Source organism: Somniosus microcephalus, chromosome 4, assembly GCF_052327205.1.
Source record: "Somniosus microcephalus isolate GS21.2 chromosome 4, FLI_Smic_1.0, whole genome shotgun sequence".
NCBI lineage: Eukaryota > Metazoa > Chordata > Chondrichthyes > Squaliformes > Somniosidae > Somniosus > Somniosus microcephalus.
The window spans coordinates 62,151,232-62,178,106 of record NC_140990.1 but is presented as its reverse complement, the minus strand read 5'-3'; the positions used below and the strand labels follow the sequence as shown (position 1 = coordinate 62,178,106).

General features: G+C 49.9%; 1 pseudogene; it reads right to left on the bottom strand.

Annotated features, from left to right (window-relative positions):
- Positions 1–9,186: 9,186 nt before the first annotated feature.
- The window catches only part of LOC147119035 (uncharacterized), a 67,302-nt pseudogene continuing 49,613 nt past the window's right edge, over positions 9,187–26,875 (bottom strand).

The window sequence follows — 26,875 nt, the reverse complement described above, 5'->3', positions numbered from 1 at the left end:
GCACGTGCCTCCCAGGGATGGGGACGAGACCCTGCCCGTGGGGGGGGTCGCGGAACAACCCGCGGCAGTTATTGACATTTTATCAGTCCCGTTACCCCTTGCAGGGTCGGGCGGCCTGGGGTCTGGGTCGGGCGAGCTCGAGGAAAATGAGCTCACCCAATGCGACCCGGACATCTCCCAGGGGCTGCTCGACCTGGTAGAGGTTTTAATTCAAAACACCCCATCCGCTGGGTCAGAGGTTGGTGGCGGGGAGGAGGATGGCCCCCTGGCTGCCTCTCTGGTGCCGGACGTACTGGAGGAGCTGGGAATTGTTCTCTCCCTGGTTTCTCTGGTCGTTCTGGCATCTGAGGCGGGGGGGACTCCGAACCGCCGCCGTCTTCTGGCCTGGCGCCCCTAGAGGAGCCCAGGGAGGAATCCTCTGCCGCCGATCCTGGGGGTGGGATCCGGGTGGAGGCGGGGCTGGCTGGTGCGGCCGAGCCGTTCGCTGCGCACTGCGCGACGGACGGGTCGGCCGCTGGTGACGACCCCCTGGAGGAGGATGGGGACTCGGTGATGGGCACGGAGGACGATTTGGACTCCAGCGCCGACGAGGCGCTGGATGACCTCGTGCCCCTCGCTGAGTCTCCCCTCATTCCCGTAAGGGAACTCCGGGACTTTATGGCCACGTGCCTGGATCGGCACAATAAGATCCGGCTGGCCCTCGACAGGTGGTCAGAGCTGGCACTGCTCATCGTGTCCGTCCGCGCCGCCATTAAAATCATGGGCGCGGACGAGGGCGTGAACCCGCTCGAGCTGCGTCGGCTCAGAACGTTCCTCACTTGGCAGCTGAGGAAGTGGCGGCTGACTAGCGGCTGCGCTCCCTCCCCCCCCGTTAGTTGTACGTAGAGGTTGCACTATGCTTCTGACATGAAGATAACCATAGCCAGCCTCAACATCAACGGCAGCAGGGAGGCGCGCCGCAGATTCAATAACTTCTCGGTCCTTCGGGACAGGAAGTATGCGGTGTGCTTCCTGCAAGAAACCCACACCGTTCCGGGAGACGAAGACACGTGGCTCCTGGAGTGGCAAGGAGGGGTCAGCATGAGTCACCTCTCCAACAATTCCAGCGGGGTGGCTATCTTGCTGGTCCCGCATTTTCAGCCGGAGATCTTGGGGGTCAAGGAGCACGTGCCGGGCCGCTTGCTCCAGGTCACTGTTCGCCTGGAGGGCGTGCTGCTCCATCTAGTGAACGTGTACGCCCCTCAGACCGGTGCGCAGCAAGTGCGCTTCTTCGAAGAAGTGTCCGCTCTTTTGGGCTCCGTCGACGTGAGCGAGTGCGTCATCCTCGGGGGGGATTGTAACTGCACCCTCGAGGCAAGGGACCATTTGGGTCCCCCGCAAAGCCCAGCGGTGATGGAGAAGTTGAGGGACCTGGTCGTGTCCTTCGACTTGGTGGACATCTGGCGAAATCTCCACCCCGACTCCAGCGCCTTCACTAGCGTGAGGTCTGGGGGAGGAAGATCCAGAATTGACCGCCTCTACATTTCCCAGGCGTACGTCTCATGCATTCCGGCAGCTTCCATGTGGCCGGTGCCGTGCACGGACCACCACCTGGTGTGGGCGGAGCTCGCTCCGCTGCGCGCGTGGGGGGGTGGGTCCGTGTACTGGCATTTTAACAACCTGCTGCTGGAGGACGCGCGGTTCCGGGATTCGTTTTGTCGGTTCTGGGCCGACTGGAGAAGGAAGCGGGGGGGCTTCCCCTCCTTGAGGCTATGGTGGGACATGGGCAAGGCTCACGTCCGTCTCTTCTGTTAGGAGTACGCGAAGGGGTCGACCAAGAGGCGGGAGGCCCGGGTTGGGTGGTTGGAGAAGGAGGTGCTCGACATGGAGTCCCGTCTCGGTCAGGTCGTCGAGGACCCGGCCCTGCGGAAGGTGTACGAAGAGAAGAAGGGCACGCTGAAGGACCTGCAGCTCGTTGGGTCCCGAGGCGCGTACGTGAGATCGCGGATCCAGCTCCTGCGGGACCTGGACCGCAGCTCCCCTTTCTACTCGCTGGAAAAAAGACGGGGGGTCCGTAAGCAGCTCTTGGGGCTGCTGGCCGACGACGGAGCTCTGGTCTCAGATCCGGAGGGAATTAGCGCGGAGACCCGCGCCTATTACGGGGCTCTGTTCTCTCCGGATCCGTCCAGCGAGGATACGCGCAGAGTTTTGTGGGAGGACCTGCTGAAGGTCAGCCCGGAGGGCGCCGAAAAATTGGACGCTCCGCTAAGCCTGGCGGAGCTGACCGGCGCCCTCCGCCAGCTCTCCAGGGGAAAGTCCCCGGGCTGGACGGGCTGACCGTGGAGTTCCACAGGACGTTCTGGGACGTCTTGGAGGGCGACTACGCGCGGGTCCTGGGGGAAAGTTTGGCGACCGGGGAGATGCCCCTCTCTTGGCGCAGGGCGGTCATTGTCCTGCTGCCTAAGAAGGGCGATCTCCGCCTCCTTAAGAACTGGCGCCCGGTCTCCCTCCTCAGCACGAAGTATAAAATCTTTGCCAGGGCTATGTCTGCTCGCCTTGGCACCGTGCTGGCCCACATGATCCACCCCGACCAGTCCTACACGGTCCCGGGCCGGACCATGCACGAAAACATCCATCTGGTCCGGGACCTGGTTCACCACTCCCAGAGGGCTGGTCTGTCGGTCGCCTTCCTTTCCCTGGTTCAGGAGAAGGCGTTCGACAGCGTGGATCACGAGTATCTCTTCGGGACTCTGCGCGCATTCGGGTTCGGGACGCATTTCGTCACCCGGATCCGACTTCTGTACGCCGCCGCGGAGTGTCTGATTAAAGTTAATGGGTCCTTGACGGCGCCCTTTCGCTTCGGGAGGGGGGTGCATCAGGGATGCCCCATGTCCGGTCAGTTATACGCCGTTTGCGTGGAGCCTTTCCTGCGCCTCTTGCGGAAGAGGTTGACGGGACTGGCTCTGCAAGGGCCAGGCGTGGAGGTGGTCCTCTCGGCTTACGCCGATGCCACGCTCCTCACGGTCACGGATCCCGCTGACTTGCGGAGCATGTGGGAATGTCAGCAGATTTACTCGGACGCATCCTCCGCCAAGATCAACTGGGAGAAATGTTCCGGACTCCTGGTGGGTCAGTGGCGGGTGGACTCCCTGCCGGAGGAGTTCAGGCCTTTCGCCTGGTGCACCACGCACCTCCTCTATTTGGGAGTCTACCTTAGCCCTGCCGAGGACGCCTGGCCGGCGAACTGGCAAGAGCTGGAGTCCAAAGTCACCGCTCGCCTAGGACGCTGGACAGGACTGCTCCGAATGTTGTCCTACAGGGGTCGAGCGCTGGTCATAAACCAGCTGGTGGCCACCATGTTGTGGTACTGGTTGGTCACTTTGATCCTTCCCCCTGCGTTTGTCGCCAAGATGCAGAAGAAGCTCATCGATTTCTTCTGGGACAAAAGGAAGCACTGGGTCTCTGCCGTGATTCTGAGTCTCCCGCTTAGGGAGGGTGGTCAGGCGCCGGTGTGCCTTCGCACCCAGGCTGCGACTTTCCATCTTCAGACGCTGCAGAGATACCTGTACATCGAGAATCCTCCGAGATGGTGTGCGCTGGCGACGTATTTCTTCCGCCAGCTGCACGGCCTCAATTACGACACGCAGCTCCTGTTTGTGAAAGTGGGTGGCTGGCGTGCCGGCCTGCGGGAGCTGCCTGTCTTCTACCAGGAACTGCTATGGGTTTGGAACTACGTCGCTTCCAGGTGGAGCTCTCCCCCATCAGGAGCGGCGGCTCTCCTTTGGGAGCCGCTGCTCAGGAATCCGCACCTCCACGACCGCGGGTTCGGGCGGCTGGCGGAGGGCAGGGCTGTGCCTGGCAAGGTGACCAGAGTCGGGGCCCTGCTCGAAGGCGCCGGAGGAGCTGGCATGGCGCCTGTCCTGGGCCAAAGTCCGGCTCGCGGTCGAAGCCATCGAGTCGGTGAAAGTGGCACTGGGCCCCAGCTCCACTCGGTGTATCGAGGTGGCTCAAGCACGTGGGGCGATCCCGTCCGAGCTTACCCCCGTTCGGACGGAATTCCTCATCAGTGCCCGGCCCCGAAACTCCCCTCGGGAACCGGCGCCTCACAACTTGAGCTGTCTCGAGGAAATACCCTCCATGCCTTTTCATTCCGCGCGGAGGTGTTTCCTGTACGGGCTGCTCCTGCACACTCTCCACTTTGCCATCTTCGTCTGCCGTCCGGACACGCCTTGGCGTGGCGTCTTGCCGACCGGCGGAGGCGGAGGTCCCCAATGGAGGGCTCTCTACGCGGGAGTCCTCCCTTGTTCCATCGGGGACTTGGCCTGGAGGGTGTTGCACGGAGCGGTCCCGTGCAATATGGTTTTAAGTAGGTTCACGGACTCCCAGGCCGCCTGCATTTTTTGCGGCCTGGTGGAGTCCGTGTTTCACGTTTATGTCGAGTGTGAGAGGTTGCAGCCCCTCTTTCACTACTTGAAGGGGCTGCTCCTTGATTTTTGGTTGCACTTCAGTCCCGCGCTCTTGATCTACCGTCACCCGGTGCAGAGGGGAGCGGGCAGGTTGGAGGACCTCCTCGTGGGACTGCTCCTGGGCCTGGCCAAGAGAGCCATCAATTGGTCCAGGCAGTGGGCGGTTGAGGGGGTCGTCCAGCCAGATTGCCTGCCTCTCTTCCGCGGCCATGTTCGCGCCCGGGTGGCCCTGGAGATGGAGCACGCGGTGTCCGCCGGCGTGCTTGAGTATTTCCGCGACCAGTGGGCGCCGCGGGGACAGGAGTGCATCATCGACCCGGAAAACCAAATTTTAATTTGATTTGTTAAGTTTTAGTTGAACTTTTGTTCAGTTACAGTCCAATTTGGTTTTTTTTTTGGTTCAAACTAAAAAAGTGCCCTCCTGCTCAGTAAAGTACCTGTTAAACTGTTCTCCCGAAGTCCGTGTATTATTGAGGCACGGACTTTACACACTGGACACAGTCCTTCAGGGCCACACTGAGAGGGGCAAACAGCACTGGTTTTTCTCGTCTCTCTTCAGTGACAGCAAAGTCTCTGTGCGGGTTAATCTTGTGGCCTGTAAGAAATGTGTCCCAGCCGCTCTCTTCCATGGTTCAGAGCTCCTAGGCATGGAACAGAAGGCTCCTTTACAACTATGTTTAGAGTCAGGAAGAACAACGGTGAATGCTGGGAACATGCTGTTAAATCAGGGATTGGTGTCAAACTGCAATCTGTTCCTGACTGAAAGACAAACGGCAGGTTTAAGTTTCCAGTCTAAATATGACGAGTAATTATTCTGTGAAGGTTTAAAGTGTTTATCTGACAGTCCTGAGTCTACCATTTTAAGGCAGGCATCAACTCGATGAAAGTAAGTTGGTTAAAGTCTGTATTAAAACAGCAGAGGGAGGAGTTCACAGGAGCCTGTTAACTGCTGGTACAATTATACAACAGGCATTTGATCTCCAGATAAAGAAGAACCTGCAGTGTTTCCAGGAATTCCCTGTTTTATTGATGTGTGTGTTAGACACCAGGATAACTTAAAATACACGACCCGGAACATCCACGGGGGTGCGATCCCAACAGTTACTCTGGGATCACTCCCGCTGTGGAACTCCACCACTGACCCTTCTGAAGGGTGTTTAAAGAGATGGGATGGTGCTCTGTGAGCCCCTTGCCTGTATCATCAACAGCTCCGTAGAGTCAGGGATTGTTCCCTGAGATTGGAAGGTAGCTCACCTCGCTCCCATTTTCCAAATCGGGGAGAGATCAGAGCCGGGGAACTACAGGCCCATCAGTGTGACCTCAATCACAGGGAAGATGCTTGAAGGGATCCTGAGAGATGCTGTTTATGATCACTGGGGAAAGGGAAGGGGCCGTTAGAGAGACTCAACATGGCTTCCAGAAAACAAGGTCACATCTACAAACTAGCTGGAGTTTGTGAAGAAGTTGCTAGGTTGGTGGATGAGGGGAATCCAGTTGACATTGTCGACCTCGGGGGTGTCAAACTCATTTTCTACGGTGGGTCTGATCCGATATCCTGGCACTTGTTGTGGGCCACATTCAGCAAAAGTTATTAAAATAGGAATAAATGAAGATAAAACTATATCGCTGATTATTTAGTTAGATTTTATTTACAGCTGCTGCTGCTCCCGATCCCTGGCACCTCTCGGCTTGAACCATTGCATCAACATTTGGAGCAAGTGACTGGGCTGAGGCCTGTCCTGGATAAAAACATGAGGACCACTTGTCACCACAGAACCTTGTTACCCAACCACTGACCCTGGGAGTGAATTCCACAGCCTCACAACTCTCTGTGTGAAGAAGGTTCTCTCGATCACTGTTCCAAATCTCCTACATTTAATCTTGTATCTATGGCTCCTTGTCTTGAGCCCTCAATCACTGGACACGGCCTGCTTCTATCTACCCCATCCCACCTTTCATCATTTTAAACATTTCTCTCATATCGCCCTGGAATGTGTGTTGAATATGAGAAGGACGAGTCCTAACAGAAAGGACACAAAGTCAGACTGGGCCAGAGACTGAGCCACTTACCATTCTGGTCAGCAATGCACCTGTCTTGTTTAACTTCCTGTAGTCCTTTTTGTCTGAGATGTGGGCATCGCTGGCAAGGCTGGCATTTATTGCAATTATTGCCCCTCCCTATTTGCCCTTGAGAAGGTGGTGGTGAGCCACCTTCTTGAACCGCTGCAGTCCGTGTGGTGAAGGTGCTCCCACAGAGCTGTTAGGGAGGGAGTTCCAGGATTTTGACCCAGCGACGATGAAGGATCGGCGATTATATTTCCAAATAAGGATGGTGTGTGACTTGGAGGGGAATTTGGAGGTGGTGATGTTTCCATGTGCCTGCTACCCTCGTCCTTCCAGGTGGTAGATGTTGTGGGTTTGGGAGGTGCTGCTGAAGAAGCTTTGGCGAGGCCATGGGTTTGGGAGGTTAACCAAAGGTTTTTAGGGATATGGGTCAAAGGCGGGTATATGGAGTTAGGTCACAGATCAGCCATGATCTCACTGAATGGCAGAACAGGCTCGAGGGGCTCAATGGCCTTCTCCTGTTCCTGTGCTGCCGAAGAAACCTTGGTGAGTTGCTGCAGTGCATCTTGGTGGTGGATGGGGTGCCGAGCAAGTGGGCTGCTTTGTCCTGGATGGTGTCGAGCTTCGAGTGTTGTTGGAGCTGCACTCACCCAGGCAAGTGGAGACTATCCCATCACACTCCTGACTTGTGCCTTGTAGATGGTGGACAGGCTCTGGGGAGTCAGGAGGTGAGACACTCGCTGCAGAATACCCAGCCTCTGGCCTGCTCTTGTTGCCACCTGATCTGTTTACAACCACAACTGTCTGCCTCAGTGTTTATTAGATAAACCACAAGCACACAACACTCTCTGTGATAGAACGGATTCTTTTACCCTCAGTCTGGTTCAGTAATCACTGAGTCGAATGCAACTGGAGAATTCAAACGATTTATTTTCTGCGGAGTCTTACTCTGAAATGTCGACACCGACTCCTGCAAGAGTCTGACGAACCCAACAGAGCAAGCAATTTGTCATACAGTGTGCTACATTATTATACTTGCATTTGAGAAGACATTAACCCCTCGTACATTCCTGCACCAATCCCGAGCTGTGCACGTATACATTTAATTTGATTTCCTGGCCTGGCAGTTTGAAATAAAGAAGTCACATTTAACTGAATGGGTTACAGCTAAGTAAACATCCTGGTAATGTGTTCATGATCACCTAAACATTATGGTAATGCGTTTGCAATCATGGTAATGCGTTTTCTGATCGCCTATTGTCTGTATAACTTCTGCACGCTGCCTTACATTGTTCCTACCAGCAAGGTGTGACATTGTGGGCGCCAGCCATATTAGCAGCCAAAGATCAGTTTAGCCTTTTTATTTTACTTCTTGCTGCCTTCACAGTTTCTTGTTTCTATTTCCTTGACCTTGGTATTCTCATCTGCTGCACACACCTTGTAAATATTATCTCTGGGCCTCCACAGTGAGGAGGTAAACTGCAAGAAGAGGGGTAAAGAGGAGCCCTTCCTTCCCATGGCAATCTGCGTGCTTTACTCTGTAACCTTTACTCTTCAAATAAAGTCACTCCCTGCGGCTCTTTTCAAGGTTTCTTTGGTGACCTTTTCCCGCAGTTCGGAATATTGACAACACGGCTGACCTGCATCACCAGTGACATCACAATGACTATTGACAACACAGCCAACCTGCATCATCAGTGACATCACAATGACTATTGACAACACGGCCGACCTGCATCACCGGTGACATCACAATGACTATTGACAACACGGCCGACCTGCATCACCGGTGACATCACAATGACACTGAATGGTTTAGGGTTCATGGTCGGGGTCTTGGGGTTCGGGGCTGATGTTACACTTCGGGGTTTGTGGTGGTGGTTATGGGTTAGTGGTTAGGGTTAGGACTAGGTGTTAGGATTAGAGGTTAGTGGATATGCTATGGGTTAGGATTTGTGGTTAGTGGTTTGGCATTAGGAGATAGTAAGGTTACAAACCACTATTGACAACGCCAGTGTCACTGGACATATCTTTTTTCTTTTCATTTTTTGATGTGTGCTCCATACAGACATCAAAGGTGAGAAAGAAGCAGAGGGTAATGGTTGATGTGTGCTTTTATGACTGGAAGGCTGTTTCCAGTGGGGTTCCGCAGGGCTCAGTACTAGGTCCCTTGCTTTTTGTGGTATATATTAATGATCTAGACTTGAATATAGGGGGTATGATTAAGAAGTTTGCAGATGATACTAAAATCGGCTGTGTGGTTGATACTGAAGAAGGAAGCTGTAGACTGCAGGAAGATATCAATAAATTGGTCAGGTGGGCAGAACAGTGGCAAATGGAATTCAATCCAGAGAAATGCTTATGGGGAGGGCTAACAAGCAAAGGGAATACACATTAAATGGTAGGACACTGAGTAGTGTAGAGGAACAAAGGGACCTTGGAGTGCATGTCCACAGATCCCTGAAGGTATCAGGCCAGGTAGATAAGGTGGTTAAGAAGGCATACGGAATGCTTGCCTTTATTAGCCGTGGCATAGAATACAAGAGCAGGGGGGTTATGCTTCAACTGTATAAAACACTAGTTAGGCCTCAGCTAGAGTACTGCGTGCAGTTCTGGTCACCACATTACAGGAAAGATGTGATTGCACTAGAGAGGGTACAGAGGAGATTTACAAGGATGTTGCCGGGAGTAGAGAATCTTAGCTATGAGGAAAGACTGGATAGGCTGGGTCTGTTTTCCTTGGAACAGAGGAGGCTGAGGGGAGACCTTATTGAGGTGTATAAAATTATGAGGGGCCTAGATAAAGTGGATAGAAAGGACCTCTTTCCCTTAGCAGAGGGGTCAAAAACCAGGGGGCACAGATTTAAAATAATTGGGGGAAATTTCTTCACCCAGAGGGTTGTGGGGGTCTGGAACTCACTGCCTGAAAGGGTGGTAGAGGCAGGAACCCTAACCACATTTAAAAAGTACTTGGATGTGCACTTGGGATGTTCTAACCTGCAGGGCTACGGACCAAGAGCTGGGAAGTGGGATTAGGCTGGATAGCTCTTTGTTGGCCGGCGCGGACAGGATGGGCCGAAATGGCCTCCTTCTGTGCTGTAACTTTCTACGATTCTATGCTGTGGGGCACATGCTAAGTCCAGTTGCTGAAAGTGATTAACAGACTGGGTTTTATGTTTCGTGATTCCGGCCGTGTTACTGAGACTTTCCGTGGATACCAAGGCTAGGAGCGGCACTCTGGAAGGTATGGGGAGCTGGGAGTTGTCCATGAGAGTAACTGAAAGTATGAGAACTGAACTAAACTATAATTAGAATGGTGCAAAGGCCCAAAAATGGAAGTCGGTAACAGGACATCAATTAGTCTCCTCTTATCTTAGAGAAATAAAGAACACAACAGTGTGTGTTTACACCAAAACTGAATGACAGATATCCAGAAACTTAAACTCCAGCCCAGTTAAAGGGGTTATTAACATCAGCACAAACAAACAAAGGATATGATTAATGGCAGAATCGAACCTCCTGCAGTCACTTGTGGACTTGCTGGTGTCTCAGTAGGTGAGATGATCAACTGAATCCCTTCCCACACACGGAGCAGGTGAATGGCCTCTCCCCAGTGTGAACTCGCTGGTGTCTCAGCAGGTTGGATGACTGAATAAATCCCTTCCCACACACGGAGCAGGTGAAAAGCCTCTCCCCAGTGTGAACTCGCTGGTGTGTCTGGAGATTGGATGCAGAAGTGAATCCCTTCCCACATACAGTACAGGTAAACGGCCTCTCCCCAGTGTGAACTCGCTGGTGTTGAATAAGGTGAGATGACTGCCTGAAGCTCTTCTCGCAGTGAGTGCAACTGAATGGTCTCTCGTCTGTGTGAACAAGCTGATGTTTAATTAGATCTGCAGAGAGTTTAAAGCAGTTCCCACAGTCAGAGCATTTAAAAGGTCTCTCGTCAGTGTGAACTCGGTGGTGTAACTGGAGGCTGGACGACAGAGTGAATCCCACACCACACACGCAGCAGGTGAACGGCCTCTCCCCTGTGTGACTTCGACGATGAGCTTCTAGCTGTGATGGGGAACTGAATCCCTTCCCACAGTCCCCACATTTCCATGGTTTCTCCATGGTGCGGGTGTCCTTGTGTCTCTCCAGGTTGGACGATCAGTTGTAGTCTCATCCACACAAACACGTGTACGGTTTCTCCCCACTGTGAATGGTGCGATGTTTTTTCAGGCTGTGTAACTGGTTAAAGCTCTTTCCACAGTGAGTGCACTGGAACACTCTCACTCGGGTGTGTGTGTCTCGGTGCTTTTCCAGTCACACTGATGTTTGAAATCTTTTCCCACAGACAGAACAGACAAACAATTCTCCTTCCACATTCAAATGCCGATGATATTCAGGTCCTGATGAATGGAGTGACTCTGTCAGATCTTGATGTGATGTTTGGTCTGAGTTTGCGGAGTGCAAGTGCTGCCCTTCTCACAGCCTGTAAAAGGAGTTTACAAAAGCCATCACTGTGAGTCCAGGATAGAAATTTACAAGATTCTCCACTCCTCGTTCCTGGCCAAGGGGGTCGCGCATGCACCCTGCTGCCCACTGAGCCTCTCAAGATGGCGGCCGTTACCCCGGGCCTGTCACCGGGAGAAAGCCCCGCAGCTGCCGCCCCACTCGGGGCAAACGCCCGGCCAGGAGGCTCTTGTTCGGGGCCTGAGGCCCACCCTGGGTGTGTGTGAAGCAGATAATGTTGAGAGTTTTAATAATGGGGCCTGGGGCCGCACTCGGGGTGTGAGCAGCCCACGTCCCCCCAGGGTTCATGAACCCGCTCCGTGAGCTCTGGGTGTGAGCGACCCGCGCCCCCCCGGGGTTCATGAACCCGTTCCCTGAGCTCGGGGTGTGAGCGTCCCGCGCCCCCCCGGGGTTCAGGAACCCGCTCCCTGAGCTCGGGGTGTGAGCGGCCCGCGTCCCCCCGGGGTTCATGAACCCGCTCCCTGAGCTCGGGGTGTGAGCGGCCCGCGTCCCCCCGGGGTTCATGAACCCGCTCCCTGAGCTCGGGGTGTGAGCAGCCCGCGTCCCCCCGGGGCTCATGAACCCGCTCCCTGAGCTCGGGGTGTGAGTGGCCCACGTCCCCCCGGGGCTCATGAACCCGCTCCCTGAGCTCGGGGTGTGAGCGGCCCGCGTCCCCCCGGGTTCATGAACCCGCTCCCTGAGCTCGGGGTGTGAGCGGCCCGCGTCCCCTCGGGGTTCATGAACCCGCTCCCTGAGCTCGGGGTGTGAGCGGCCCGCGTCCCCCCGGGGTTCATGAACCCGCTCCCTGACCTCTCTCACCTGATGTGTCAGCGGCTGCTGCCAAGGTGCGCGCATGCTCAGCTCACACTGCCCGGGTGATTGACGGGAGCTTTTGACCAATAGGAAGAGAGGGGCGGGGCTGAAGGAAAGAGGGGGCGGCGGGTCCTCCAACCAATCGGAGTGTGTGAGGGGCGGGGATTGACCTTTTAACCTGAACAACAGAAGGTGAGCTGAGCATGCGCGGGAGAGGCTGATTGTTGGGCAGTGTGAGCTGAGCATGCGCAGGTGGCGAGTCTGCAGCAGGTCAGAGGGAGGCGGGTTAATGAACCCCGGGGGGACGCGGGTTTCACACACCCCGAGTGCGGCCCCAGGCCCGATTATAAGAGCAGTGAAGATTATCCGCCCCACCCGCGGGTTCCCGTTTCACTCCGGCCCGAATCTCAACAAAGCGCCAAACTCCGGGACAGACAGGAAGTGAGTCAGGGAGCATCTGTAAATGGAGGAGGAATTGTGACTGATCAGGGAGCATCTGTAAATGGAGGAATGGAGACTGGTCAGGGAGCGTCTGTAAATGCAGGAGAAATGGAGACTGGTCAGGGAGCGTCTGCAAATGGAGGAGAAATGGTGACTGGCCAGGGAGTGTCTGTAAATGGAGGAGAAATGGTGAAACATAGAAGATAGGAGCAGGAGTAGGCCATTCAGCCCTTCGAGCCTGCTCCGCCATTTAACGAGATCATGGCTGATCATCCAAACCCTAGCACCCGGTCCCTACACCGACAGCCATCCCACCCAAGCCCTATCCCCATGTATTTAATCTCCCCTAACACTAAGGGCCAATTTTTATCATGGCCAATCAACCTAACCCGCACATCTTTTGGACTGTGGGAGGAAACCGGAGCACCCGGAGGAAACCCACGCAAACACGGGGAGAATGTGCAAACTCCACACAGACAGTCACCCGAGGCCGGATTTGAACCCAGGCCCCTGGTGCTGTGAGGCAACAGTGCTAACCACTATGCCACCGTGCTGCCCTAGTGGTCAGGGAATGTCTGTAAATGGAGGAGAAATGGTGAGTGGTCAGGGAACGTCTGTAAATGGACGAGAAATGGTGACTGGTCAGGGAGCGTCTGTAAATGGAGGAGAAATGGTGACTGGTCAGGGAGCGTCTGTAAATGGAGGAGAAATGGTGAGTGGTCAGGGAATGTCTGTAAATGGAGGAGAAATGGAGAATGATCAAAGAGCGTCTGTAAATGGAGGAGAAATGGGGACTGATCAGGGAGCGTCTGTAAATGAAGGAGAAATGGTGACTGGTCAGGGAGCGTCTGTAAATGAAGGAGAAATGGTGACTGGTCAGGGAGCGTCTGTAAATTAAGGAGAAATGGGCACTGGTCAGGGAGCGTCTGTAAATGGAGGAGAAATGGAGACTGGTCAGGGAGCGTCTGTAAATGAAGGAGAAATGGGGACTGGTCAGAGAGCGTCTGTAAATGGAGGAGAAATGGAGACTGGTCAGGGAGAGTCTGTAAATGGAGGAGAAATTACTCAGTATTTTGTGGCTGTTGGTTTGTGTGAACAAATATATCCGTGATTTTAATGAGACACTTTTCTGTGTCCCAGTCTCTGTAAATACTGGCTGTAAAACTAGTAGGGAGCAGAAACAAAGGCCAACAGTAAAGAGGGTCAAAGTGCAGAAAAATATTAAACAGGCAAAGGTGAAGGCACTTTATCAAAATTGCCGTAGCATTTGCAACAAGGTGGATGAATTAATGGCACTAATAGAAGTATAGTAAATGGGTGTGATGTAATCGCCATTACAGAGATATGGTTGCAACTGGGAACTGAATGTTCCAGGGTACTCAACATTTACGAAGGACAGACAAAAAGGAAAAGGAGGTGGCGTAGCGCTGTTAATAAGGGATGAGATCGGTACGGTAGACATAAAAAATCTTGGCTTGGCAGATCGTGATGTAGAACCGGAATCAGTTTGGGTGGAGCTAAGAAACAGCAAAGGGTGGAAAACATTGGTGGGAGTTGTGTATTGGCCACCAAACAGTAATGGTAATGTAGGGCACAGTATCAATCAAGAGATTAGAAGTGCATGTAACAAGGGCAATACGGCAATCATGGGGGACTTTAATCGACATATTGACTGGGCAAATCAAATTACCACTAATGGTGTGGAGGACGAATACTTGGAATGCATGCGAGATGGTTTCCTGGATCAGAATGTGGAGAAAACAACCAGGGAACAGGCTATTCTGGATCTGGTACTGTGTAATGGGAAAGGGCTAATCAATAATCTTGTGGTAAAGGGGCCTTTAGGGACAAGTGACCATAATATGATTGAAGTTTACATTAAGTTTGAGAGTGATGTAGTCCAATCTGAAACTAAGGTCTTCAATCTAAACAGAGGAAACAACAAGGGTATGAAGGGCAAGTTGGCCATGGTAGGTTGGGAGGCTACACTAAAAGGTATGAAGGTGGACATACAATGGCTAACATTCAAGATAATAATGCATAATTTGCAACAAACATATATTCCTCTCGGGCATAAAAACCCAAAAGGAAAAGTGATCCAACCATGGCTAACAAAAGAAATTAAAGCTAGTATTAAGTCAAAAGAGGAAGCTTATAAAGTTGCCAGAAAAAGCAGTCAGCCTGAGGATTGGGATCATTTTAGAAATCAGCAAAGGGGGATCAAGAAATTGATAAAGAAAGGGAAAATGGAATATGAGCACAAACTAGCGAAAAATATAAAAACGGATTGTAAAAGCTTCTATAGGTATGTAAAAAGGAAAAGACTGGCGAAGGTAAATGTAGGTACAGGAACAAGGATGTCTTGCTACAGTTGTACAGGGCCTTGGTGAGACCGCACCTTGAGTATTGTGTGCAGTTTTGGTCGCCTTACCTGAGGAAGGATGTTCTTGCCATGGAGGGAGTGCAGCGAAGATTCACCAGGCTGATACATGGGATGGCAGGAATGACGTATGAGGAGAGATTGTGTTGATTGGGCTTATACTCACTGGAGTTTAGAACATTGAGAGGGGATCTCATCGAAACCTATAAAATTCTGTCAGGCCTGGACAGACTAGATGCAGGAAGGATGTTTCTGATGGCCGGGGAGTCCAGAACCAGGGGTCATAGTCTAAGGATAAGGGGTAAGCCATTTAGGACTGAAATGAGGAGGAATTTCTTCACCCAGAGAGTGGTGAACCTGTGGAATTCTCTGCCACAGAGGGTGGTGGAGGCCAGTTCATTAAATATATTCAAGAAAGAGTTGGATATATTTCTTGAGGCTAAAGGGATCAAGGGATATGGGGAGAAGGCAGGGACAGGGTACTGAATTTGGATGATCAGCCATGATCTCATTGAATGGCAGTGCAGGCTCGAAGGGCCAAATGGCCTACTCCTGCTCCTATCTTCTATGTTTCTTTACAGTCAGAGACGGGAGACTTTATAACGGGGAATGAGGAAATGGACGAGAAATTTAAGTAAATACTGTTTCTGTCTTCACGGAGGAAGACATAGAAACATAGAAGATCAAAGCAGGAGTAGGCCATTCGGCCCCTCGAGCCTGCTCTGCCATTCAATAAGATCATGGCTGATCATCCAAACTCAGTACCCTGTTCCTGCCTTCTCTCCATATCCCTTGATCCCTTTAGCCCTAAGAAATATATCCAACTCCTTCTTGAATATATTTAATGAATTGGCCTCTACTGCCTTCTTTGGCAGAGAATTCCACAGGTTCACCACTCTCTGGGTGAAGAAATTCCTCCTCATCTCTGTCCTAAATGGCTTACCCCTTATCCTTAGACTGTGACCCCTGGTTCTGGACTCCCCGACCATCGGGAACATCCTTCCAGCATCTAGTCTGTCCAGTCCTGACAGAATTTTATAGGTTTCGATGAGATCCCCTCTCAATCTTCTAAACTCCAGCGAGTACAAGCCCAATCGACCCAATCTCTCCTCATACGTAATTCCTGCCATCCCAGTTATCAGCCTGGTGAATCTTCGCTGCACTCCTTCCATGGCAAGAACATCCTTCCTCAGATAAGGCGACCAAAACTGCACACAATACTCAAGATGTGGCCTCACCAAGGCCCTGTACAACTGCAGCAAGACATCCTTGTTCCTGTACTCAAACCCTCTCGCTACGAAGGCCAACACACCATTTGCCTTCTTAACCGCCTGCTGCACCTGTATGCTTACTTTCAGCGACTGGTGCACAAGGACGCCCAGGTCTCGTTGCACTTCCCCTTCTCCCAATCTATTGCCATTCAGATAATAATCTGCCTTCCTGTTTTTGAGACCAAAGTGGATAACCTCACATTTATCCACGTTATATTGCATCTGCCATGCTTCTGCCCAATCACCCAACCTCTCCAAATCATACTGGAGTTTCTTGGAATCCTCCTCACAGCACACACGCCCACCCAGCTTTGTGTCACCTGCAAACTTGGAGATATTACATCTAGTTCCCTTGTCTAGATCATTAATATATATTGCCCAGAAATTCGGGTCGGGGGCTTCCCGCGGGTGCAAGCCCCCGACCTGCACTTACCTTGCGCGCTGGCAGTTGAGCTGCAGGGCACCATGGAATTCCGCTCCGGGGCCTGGCTCAGCTGCCGGCGCGCTGTACTTGCGTGTCCCAGGGGCGTAGTTAGTGCAATGTGTCCCCTGGGATCACGTGAGCCATGGGCAGCCAATCGGAGGAGGGAAAAGCCCATTCATAAGATTGACCGGAAGACCTGTCTAAACTTATGAATGCTACGGGCCTCAAAATACCATTAAACCTTCAAATAAAATTTTTTTAAATCACACTTTTTCAATAAAATACAAATTACATTAAATAACTATTTTAAACAATTTAAATTTTTGAAAAAAATAATTTTATAAAAAAACGGGCTAAAAATAAACTTACCTTGCTTTAAAGTATTTAAAAATAATAAACCTGTGGAAAAAATGTTTTAATTTTAATTAATCGACCACTTAACTTGTAAAAAGCAGGCCTTTGTGCAAATCCTACAGGCTTAACCTCGCGTGAAAACCAGTAAAAAAAAACTAAGTTCAAAGCGCACGCGCAGACTCCCCTGCACGTGCATTCGACCTCTGAACCCCTTCGTTCAGAGGATCGGAAGTGCCGGTTTCCCGCGCATGCGCATTGCATGCAGGAATCCGGCACTTCCATTCAGCCTACGGGTGAGTACCCCATGCGTATGCACCTGTGGAGAGTCGAATTTCTGGGCCATAGTGAATAGCTGGGGTCCAAGGACCGATCCCTGCGGTACCCCACTAGTCACTGCCTGCCACTCGGAAAAAGACCCGTTTATTCCAACTCTCTGCTTTCTGTCTGCCAACCAGTTCTCTATCCAAGCCCCCAATCCCATGTGCCTTAATTTTACACGCTAATCTCTTATGCGGGACCTTATCGAAAGCCTTTTGAAAATCCAAATACACCACATCCACTGGTTCTCCCTTATCTATTTTACCAGTTACATCCTCAAAAAATTCCAGTAGATTAGTCAAGCACGATTTACCTTTTGTAAATCCATGTTGACTTTGTCCGATCCGGTCACTTTTTTCCAAGTGCTCTGCTATTACATCCTTTATAATGGACTCTAGCATTTTCCCCACTACCGATGTCAGGCTTACCGGTCTATAATTCCCCGTTTTCTCTCTACCACCCTTTTTGAACAGTGGGGTAACATTAGCTACCCTCCAATCCATGGGTACTGTTCCAGAATCCATCGAATTTTGGAAGATGACCAGCAATGCATCTACTATTTCTAGGGCCACTTCCTTAAGACACAAAAAACCTCCCAGAAATACGAGAAAACCAAGGGTGTTTCGAGAATGAGGAACTTAAAGAGATTATTATTAGTAAAAAAACAGTACTAGCAAAATTAATGGGACTAAAAGTCGATAAATCCCAAGGACCAGATGACCTACATCCTAGGGCTTTGAAAGAGGTGGCCATTGGAATAGTGGACGCACTGGTTGTCATCTTCCAAAATTCTATAGATTCTGGAATGGTTCCTGCAGATTGGAGGATAGCAAATGTAACCCCACTATTTAAGAAAGGAGGGAAGAGAGAAAACGGGGAACGATAGGCCTGTTGGCCTCACATCAGTAGTTGGGAAAATGCTGGAATCTGTTATAAAGGATGCAATAACTGGGCACTTAGAAACTAATAGTAAGATTGGGCAGAGTCAACATGGATTTATGAAAGGGAAATCCTGTTTGACAAACCTATTGGAGTTCTTTGAGGATGTAACTAGTGGAGTAGACAAAGGGGAACCAGTAGATGTGGTGTATCTGGATTTTCAGAAGGCCTTCAATAAGGTCCCACACAAGAGGTTGGTGAACAAAATTAGGGCACATGTAATTGGGGGTGATATAGTAGCACGGATTGAGAATTGGTTAACAGACAAAACAAAGAGTAGGGATAAACAGGTCTTTTTCAGGATGGCAGGCTGTGACTGGTGGGGTACCGCAAGGATCAGTGCTTGGGACCCAGCTAGTCACAATCTATATCAATGATTTGGATGAGGGGACTAAATGTAACATTTCCAAATTTGCTGATGATACAAAGCTAGGTGGCAGTGTCAGTTGTGAAGAGGATGTGAAGAGGCTTCAAAGGGATCTCGCCAGGCTCAGTGAGTGGGCGAGAACATGGCAGATGGAATATAATGTGGATAAATGTGAAGTTATCCACTTTGGTAGAAAAAACAGAAAGGCAGAGTATTTCCTAAATGGTGAAAGATTGGGGAATGCAGATGCTCAAAGGGACCTGGGTGTCCTTGTACATGAGTCACTGAAAGTGAATGTGCAGGTGCAGCAAGCCATTAGGAAGGCAAATGGTATGCTGGCCTTCATTACAAGAGGATTTCAGTACAGGAATAAAGAAGTTTTATTCCAATTATATAGGGCCTTGGTGAGACCACACCTGGAGTACTGTGTACAATTTTGGTCTCCTTACCTAAGGAAGGATATACTTGCCATAGAGTGAGTGCAATGAAGGTTCAAGAGATTGATTCCTGGGATGGCGGGACTGTCGTATGAGAAGAGATTGAGTAAACTAGGCCTGCATTCTCTTGAATTCAGAAGAATGAGAGAGGATCTCATTGAAGCATACAAAATTATTACAGGGCTTGATAGGATGGCTGCTGGGAGAATGTTTCCCTTGGCTGGGGAGTTTAGAACCAGGGGCCACAGCCTCAGGATAAAGGGTAAGCCATTCAGGACTCTTCACACAGGGTGGTGAATCTTTGGAATTCTCTACCCCAGAGGGTTGTGAAAGCTCAGTCATTGGGTATATTCAAAACAGATTTGATAGATTTTTGACTAGTAAGGGCATCAAGGGATGTGGCGATAGGGCCGGTGAATGGAGTTGAGGCAGAAGATCAGCCATGATCTCATTGAATGGCGGAGCAGGCTCGAATGGCCCACTCCTGCTCCTATTTCTTATGTTCTTATGTTCTTAAAGGGGCTGGCCTCTCGGGAGGCTCCACACCGCTGACTGCTTGTGTGTAAGTGATCTCCTATCAGATTAATGTGCTTCTGCTGTGTATTTAATAAAGTGGCCGGAGCACTTCACAAAAAGTGGGCCTTTATTACAAGAGGATTTGAGTATAAGAGTAAAGACGCCTTACTGCAATTATATAGGGCCCTGGTGAGACCACACCTGGAGTATTGTGCACAGTTTTGGTCTCCTTGCCATAGAGGGAGTGCAACGAAGGTTCACCAGACTGATTCCTGGGATGGGGGATTGTCCTATGAGTACAGATTGAGTAGACTAGGCCTATATTCTGTAGTGTTTAGAAGAATGAGAGGTGATCTCATTGAAACATACAAAACTCTCACAGGGATTGACAGGGTAGATGCAGGGAGGATGTTTCCCCTGGCTGGAGAATCTAGAACCAGGGGTCACAGTCTCAGAATAAGGGGTCGGCCATTTAGGACTGAGATGCGGAGAAATTTCCTCACTCAGAGGGTGGTGAATCTTTGGAATTCTCTACCACAGAGGGCTGTGGAGGCTCAGTCGTTGAGTATATTCAAGACCGAGACCGATAGATTTTTGAATATTAAGGGAATCAAGGGATATGGGGAGAGTGCAGGAAAGTGGAGATGAGGTAGAAGATCAGCCAGGATCTGATTGACTGGCAGAGCAGGCTCGAAGGGCCGAATGGCCTACTCCTGCTCCTATTTCTTATGTTCTTATGAACCAGTGAGTGTAGAACTGAACCCAGCCAGAGTCAGCACCTTCAGGGGAGGAGAGGGAGGGGAACCAGTGAGTGTAGAACTGAACCCAGCCAGAGTCAGCACCTTCAGGGGTGGAGAGGGAGGGGAACCAGAGAGTGTAGAACTGAACCCAGCTAGAGTCAGCACCTTCAGGGGTGGAGAGGGAGGGGAACCAGAGAGTGTAGAACTGAACCCAGCTAGTGTCAGCACCTTCAGGGGTGGAGAGGGAGGGGAACCAGAGAGTGTAGAACTGAACCCAGCTAGAGTCAGCACCTAGAATTGTCTGTTCTGATTTCTATCCTTGCTTTGCAGTGATGACTTTTGTGAACTCTTTTTACAGGCTGTAAGACCGCAAGCTCAAACCAAACATCCGTTCAAGATCTGACAGAGTCACTTCATTCATCAGGACCTGAATATCATCGGCCTTTGAATGTGGAAGGAGAAATGTTTTTCTCTTCTGTCTGTGGGAAAAGATTTCAAACATCAGTGTGACCGGAAAAGCATTGAGACACACACACCCGAGTGAGAGTGTTCCAGCGCACTGACTGTGGAAAGAGCTTTAACCAGTTACACAGCGAAAAAACATCGCACCGTTCACAGCAGGGAGAAACCGTACACGTGTTCTGTGTGTGGACGAGGCTTCAACTGATCACCCAACCTGGAGAGACACAAGGACACCCACACCATGGAGAAACCGTGGAAATGTGGGGACTGTGGGAAGGGATTCAATTACCCATCCCAGCTGGAAACTCAGCGACGCAGTCACACCGGGGAGAGAGGCCGTTCAGTTGTTCTCACTGCCAGAAGACTTTCAAAGAATCATCAAACCTGCTGAAACACCAGCAAATTCACACTGGGGAGAGGCCGTTCACCTGCTCTGTGTGTGGGAAGGGATTTTCTCAGTTGAACCACCTGCTGACACACCAGCGAGTTCACACCAGGGAGAGGTCATTCACTTGCTCCGTATGTGGGAAGGGGTTCACTTGTTCATCCAACCTGCTGGCACACCAGCGAGCTCACACCAGGGAGAGGTTATTCTCCTGCTCCGTATGTGGGAAAGAATTCACTCGTTCATCCAACCTGCTGACACACAAGCGAGTTCACACTGGGGAGAGGACGTTCACCTGCTCTGTGTGTGGGAAAGGATTTGCTCATTCTTCCCACCTGCAGACACACCAGTGAGTTCACACTGAGGAGAAGCCATTCACCTGCTCTGTGTGTGGGATGAGATTCACTCAGTCGTCCAACCTGCGGACACACCAGCGAGTTCACAAGTGACTGCAGTGTTTGGATTCTGCTGTTATTGCTGCTGTTAATCACATCCAGGACTGAACCATGTTCATTCTGACAGTTGGGGTTTGTTTCAGCTGATGTTAGTAACCCCTATAACTGGGCTGGAGTTTAATCTGTATCAATGTCAAATAAATGAGCTTTGTTTCTGTTGTGTCCGTGTGTTAATGGAGACACGGAATGCAGGAGTTGGGTTACAGGTGTTTACTGGACAAAGTCTGGAGGTGAACTAACAGATACAAAACACTATACAGGCTTATATAGCCCGAGTGGCCACTACCGGCATTACAGTACACAGGGGCTCTTAAAGGCACATACACCACAATTCCTCCCCTTTTAGACAACCAGTACATAACATTTTAAGTAATTGTTATTAACATGTGTACAAGAATAATAATCTAAACATTTGCTGCAGTTAATCAATTATAAGTCAGTCTCTCTGGAGGCTTCCTGACTCGGTCCGGATAACGCCTCGGTGGTGTAGTAGTTTTCGGTGGTGTAGTAGTTTTCGGTGGTGTAGTAGGTTCTTTTGGCAAGGTCGATTCGGCTTGAATGCCAGTGTCGGGTTCATCCGGTTCCAGTATCACCGGATCGGAGGTAGATACTATGGGTATCTCTACTTCATCATTAGGCGTATAGAGTGGTGGTGTTGGTTGTCCCTTTTCGGATGAATCTATGATCTGGTCAGCATGGTGCCTTATTATGCTTTCGCCAATGTCCACGGTATACATCAGTGGTCCTACTCGTGTGCAAATAGTTCCAGGCTGCCATTTCTCGGTACGGTAGTCCCGGGTCAAAACTTGTTGACCTATCTGAAAGGTTCTAGTTGGCCTTTCATTCATGCCTTGAAATTGCCGGTTCTCTACGTCCCTTCTGATGTTTGGCTTGATCAAATCCAGCCGGCATCTTAGTCTTCTATTGAAAAACATCATGGCGGGAGTTTGGTTTGTAACCATATGTGTTGCATTCCTGTAGGCAAACAGGAAGTTATCTACCTTATGCTGTAGATTAATGCCTTCATTACCCATAGCCTTTATGGCCTTCTTGAAGGTCTGGACAAACCTTTCAGCCAATCCATTGGTGGCGGGATGGTATGGGGCGGATGTATAGTGTTTAACCCTATTGTTTTTTAAGAACTTTCTGAATTCTTCGGACACAAATTGTGGTCCATTAACAGAACAGATCTGTTCAGGCAGCCCATTTCTGGCAAATATGGTCCTTAATACTGTGATGGTTTTTTCCGTGGTGGTGGAGGACATCTTTATTACCTCCGGCCACTTGGAGTGTGCGTCAACCGCGATTAAGAACATTGAGTCCATAAATGGACCAGCAAAGTCGATGTGTACCCTTTGCCATGGAGATGAGGGCCACTCCCATGGATGTAGAGGGGCTTGTGGTGGGGCGTTTTGGACCTTCTGGCATCCTAGACAGCGCTTGGTCATTTCTTCGATGTCTCCATCGATACCTGGCCACCACACAAACGCTCTGGCTAGGTTCTTCATCTTCACTCCACCCAGATGCCCCCTTGTGAAGCTCCTTTAGCACTTTATCCTGGAGTTTGGGTGGAATCACCACTCTGGATCCACACATCAAGGTTCCTCGGCACACCGACAGCTGTTCCCTTCTTTGCGAGAATGCTGGCAACAGTGGTTCGCCATGTGCTGGCCATCCTGTAGTGTCCGTGTGTAGATAAAGACACTGAAGACAGGAGTTGGTTCATAGGTATTTACTAAGCAAGTCTGGGGGGGGGTTCTAAAGGATATACACAATACACAGGCTTATATAGCCCAAGTGGCAATTACCGGCATTGCGCACACCTGGGGCTCTTAAAGGCACATACACCACAATTGCTTTTAAAGGCACATACACCACAATTCCTCCCCTTCTAGCTAACTAGTACATCATATTTTAAGTAATTATTAATTACATGTTATATGCAAAATAATATACATTGCTGTATTAATTAATTATAAGTTAGTCTCTCAGGAGGCTTCCTGACTCGGTCCGGATAATGCCTCGGGGGTGTAGTAGTTTCTGGTGGTGTAGTAGGTTCTTCTGGTAAGGCTGATTCGGCTTGAAGGCCAGTGTCGGGTTCATCGGGTTCCAGTATCACCGGATCGGAGGTAGATATGGGTATCTCTACTTCATCGTTAGATGTATAGCGTGGTGGTGTAGGTTGTCCCTTTTCGGATGACTTGATGATTTGGTCAGCATGGCACCTTATTATGCTTTCTCCGATGTCCACGGTATACATCAGTGCTCCTAGTCGTGTGCAGATAGTTCCAGGCTGCCATTTCTCGGTACGGTAGTCCCGGGCCAAAACCGGTTGGCCTATCTGGAAGGCCCTAGTTGGCCTTTCATTCATGCCCTGAAACTGCCGGTTCTCCACGTCCCTTCGGATGTTGGGCTTGACCAAATCCAGCCGGCATCTTAGGTTTCTATTGTAGAACATCATGGTGGGAGTTTGGTTTGTAACCATATGTGTTGCATTCCTATATGCAAATAAGAAGTTATCCACCTTGTGCTGAAGTTTTATGTTTTCATTACCCATGGCCTTTATGGCCTTCTTAAAGGTCTGGACAAACCTTTCAGCCAATCCATTGGTGGCGGGATGGTATGGGGCGGACGTGTAGTGCTTTACCCCATTGTTCTTTAAGAACTTTCTGAATTCTTCGGACACAAATTTTGGTCCATTATCAGAACATATCTGTTCCGGCAGCCCATTCCTGGCAAATATGGTCCTTAATACTCTGATGGTTTTTTCCGTGGTGGTGGAGGACATCTTTATTACCTCCGGCCACTTGGAGTGTGCATCAACTGCGATTAAGAACATTGAGTCCATAAATGGACCAGCAACGTCGATGTGCACCCTTTGCCAGGGAGATGAGGGCCACTCCCATGGATGTAGAGGGGCCTGTGGTGGAGCATTTTGGACCTTCTGGCATCCTAGGCAGCCACTTGGTCATGTCTTCGATGTCTCCATCGATAACTGGCCACCATACAAACGCCCTAGCTAGTTTCTTCATTTTCACTCCACCCAGATGCCCCTCGTGAAGCTCCTTTAGCACTTTATCCTGGAGTTTGGGTGGAATCACCACTCTGGATCCACACATCAAGGTTCCTCGGCACACTGACAGCTGTTCTCTTCTTTGCGAGAATGCTGGCAACAGTGGTTCGCCATGTGCTGGCCATCCCTTCACTGTTAAATCGTAGACTCGTGAGAGAGTCGGGTCATTTCTCGTTTCCCTTTCGATGGCAGAATTTGTTACTGGTAGACATTCGACTATGGTCGAGTGGAATATCTCTACTGGGTCTACTGTAGGTGCCTCTTCTATTGTTGGCAACGGTAGGCATGATAAACCGTTAGCATTCCCATGCTGTTTTGACCCTTTGTATTCAATGTTGTATTGGTGTGCCCCTAGAAAAAGGGACCACCTCTGTAGTCTTTGTGCCGTCATAATGGGGACACCTTTCTTAGGGTTGAATATGGAGATGAGGGGTTGATGGTCAGTCAGCAAGGTAAATTTTTGTCCGTGTAGGTAATGGTTGAATTTCTTCACTCCCCATACCAGGCTGAGTGCTTCCCTGTCTATCTGGGCATAGTTACACTCAGCTGAGTTCAATGAGCATGACGCAAAAGCAATCGGCCGTTCCGAGCCATCAGGGAATCTATGGGACAATACCGCTCCTATGCCGTAAGGGGATGCATCGCACGCCAATCTGATTGGTAGTGATGGGTTGTAATGAGCCAAAACTTTCTCGGATGTGATTAAGTCTTTACATTTATGGAAGGCACGTTTACAGTCTTCGTTCCATTTCCAAATCACTCCTGTGTGTAAAAGATCATTAAGAGGGTGTAGAATAGTTGATAAGTTTGGTAAAAATTTATGATAGTAATTTATTAATCCCAGGAATGACCTCAATTGTGAAACATTTTCAGGTGCTGGGGCTTTTATAACTGCTTCAATTTTTTCAGGTGACTTATGCAACCCTTCCTTATTAATTATGTGGCCACAATATGATATCTGATTTTGGAAAAATTCGCACTTGGGGCGATTTGCTCGTAGGCCCCATTCTTTCAGCCTAGTGAGCACCTGCTCCAAATTGGCAAGGTGCTCGTTGTCATTTTCTCCTGTTATAAGGATGTCGTCTAGGTAACACTGAGTCCCCGGAATCCCTTGCAGGACTTGCTCCATAGCTCTTTGCCAGATAGCTGGAGCTGATGCTACTCCAAAAATCAGTCGATTGTACTGGTACAGGCCTTTGTGTGTGTTTATTGTGAGATACTTTTTAGAGGCCTCCTCAACCTCCATCTGTAGATATGCCTGTGCCAAGTCAATTTTTGTGAAACGTTTTCCTCCGGATAGTGAGGCGAAAATATCTTCTATCCTCGGAAGAGGATACTGTACCGTGTGAAGGACCGGGTTTACAGTCACCTTAAAGTCCCCACAGATGCGAATTTTTCTCTGTTCCTCAGAGTTATTTTTCAATGCTTTTTTCATGACTGGAACGATGGGTGTTGCCCATTTGCTCCAACCTATTTTGGATAATACGCCTGCCTTTTCCAAATTCTCCAGCTCTGCCTGGACTGCCGGACGTATTGCGTATGGCACTGGTCTTGCCTTAAAAAATTTTGGAATTGCTGCATCTTCCACTTTTATTGAGGCGGTGATGCCTTTCAAGGTTCCTAGTTTCTCTTGAAACACTTCTTTGGCGTTGGCCAAGATGTCTTTTAATCGTTCAGGTATGATGTCATCCTTGTTTTTTTCCTTACTGGTTACCGTCAGTGCCTGAATGGAGGGTCAGTCTAAACGTATCTTCCTTATCCATTCACGTCCCAACAACGGTGGACCACCATCTTGTAGAATGTATAAATACAACTTTTGTATTTCTTTGCCGTTGTATACCACAGGCACCTTTATTTTTCCTTTGGGGTATACTTTCTGCCCCGTATATGTTTTTAAGATAATGGATGTGTCTTTTAGAGGTATATGCGAAAATAGCCTCTCGTAATCTCGTCGATTTATTATGGTTAGAGCTGATCCTGTATCTAGCTCCATTTTAACTGGGGACCCTGCTATTATGAGGGTAACCCAAATGGTCTGGTAATCTTCATTGGCAATTACATTATGTAATTTGAGAGAGCTTAGTCTCTTGTTCCCGGAGTCGCTATCGCTCTTCTGGTCTTTGGAGCTACTGTCCGTCATCATTTGTACCTTTCTGTGCTTTTCCTTATTGATTCTTTTCCCATTAGTGGATTTTTTATTTTCAGATCGGCATACACGTGGAATGTGTCCCATCTTTCCACATCGCCTGCATGCTTTTTCTTTGAACCAGCAATCCCTCTGGTCATGGTTGGATCTGCCGCAGCAATAACATCTTTCGAAACCCCGTGTCATTTCATGGGTGCCGACGTCCTGTGGCCTTTGCTGTATCTTTGCCGCTCCTATTGCACTGAAAGCCTTGTCCAGTGTTAAATCTTTTCCAGAAGATACCTTTTTTTGTGTTTCTACACTTAGGGGATCGCAGATGAATTTGTCTTGCAGAGAATCTGCCAGTCC